Genomic DNA, 1,307 nt, shown 5'->3' with positions numbered 1-1,307 from the left:
ACCATAGGGTCATAATTAAGTTTTTGAAAGAGAATATACTTACACGTTTTGGTACACCGCGAGTTATAATTAGTGATGGGGGTTCACACTTTTGTAATAGACCGTTTGCTCTGTTAATGAAACAATATGGTATTACCCACAAAGTAGCTACCCCGTATCACCCACAGACTAGTGGTCGGGTAGAGGTTTCCAATAGGGGAATTAAGCGTATTTTAGAGAAAACAGTTAATCCCAATAGGAAAGACTGGTCGTCGAGGCTTACTGATGCTTTATGGGCTTACCGTACTGCGTTTAAGACACCCGTTGGAATGTCACCCTACCGTTTAGTATTTGGAAAGGCATGTCACTTGCCTGTTGAGTTAGAGAATAGAGCCTATTGGGCTATTAAGCAGCTAAACTTTTCACTTGACAAGGCAGGAGCTCACAGAAATCTCCAACTGAATGAGTTGGACGAGATTCGTAGAGATGCATACGATAGTGCTAAGGAGTATAAGAACAAAATGAAACTTGTGCATGATAAGAATATTTTACGGAAGTCATTTTCTCTAGGTCAAAAAGTTCTTCTGTACGACACTCGTTTGCATCTGTTCCCCCGGAAACTGCGCTCTCGGTGGACCGGTCCTTTTGTGGTCCGTACTGTTTTTCCTCATGGCACTGTTGAGATTGAGACCTCAGATGGTAGTAGTTCTTCAAAGGTTAACGGTCAGAGATTGAAGCCCTTTTTAAAGCCTTTTCCTACAGGTGATGTTGAGGAGGTCCCTCTGGAGGACCCTGTTTATCCTTGATTGACCATCGAAGCGATTTGTATGTTGTATACTATTTTTTTCAGTTTTTGGTTTCAATTCACCCAGGTACTATCTTTCCGAACTCTCTCTTTACTTTTTCCTCATGTTACTTATATTTTTGGTACTGTTCTTTCATTCGAAACATTGAGAACAATGTTAGATTTAAGTTTGGGGGTGGGGTATAAACTTTTTGTTATAATAAATAAACTCCAGAGCCTAGAAATTTATGCATATTAAGGATAGCACTAACCAACCTAAGTGGATGAAAGCATTTTGGTTGTAGGAGTTGAGGAACCAATCTGGTTAGATGGAAACATCTAGAATAGTCTATTCATAAAAGCACAGAGCTCAGGTGTTAGAAATAACATGATAGTTTCACCATATCTCGTTGAGTCCTTTTCACTTCTATTTTTATTTTATTTTGTTTTTAAACTATGTTACTCTAAGTGATTAGGTGGGGCTCATGATTCAAGTTGTTACCAATGATAGGGTGAATTAGAGTGATTGAGATACACAAAAAAA

The sequence above is a fragment of the Papaver somniferum genome, chromosome 1, assembly GCF_003573695.1.
Source record: "Papaver somniferum cultivar HN1 chromosome 1, ASM357369v1, whole genome shotgun sequence".
Classification (NCBI taxonomy): Eukaryota; Viridiplantae; Streptophyta; class Magnoliopsida; order Ranunculales; family Papaveraceae; genus Papaver; species Papaver somniferum.
This window is presented reverse-complemented; position numbering follows the sequence as displayed.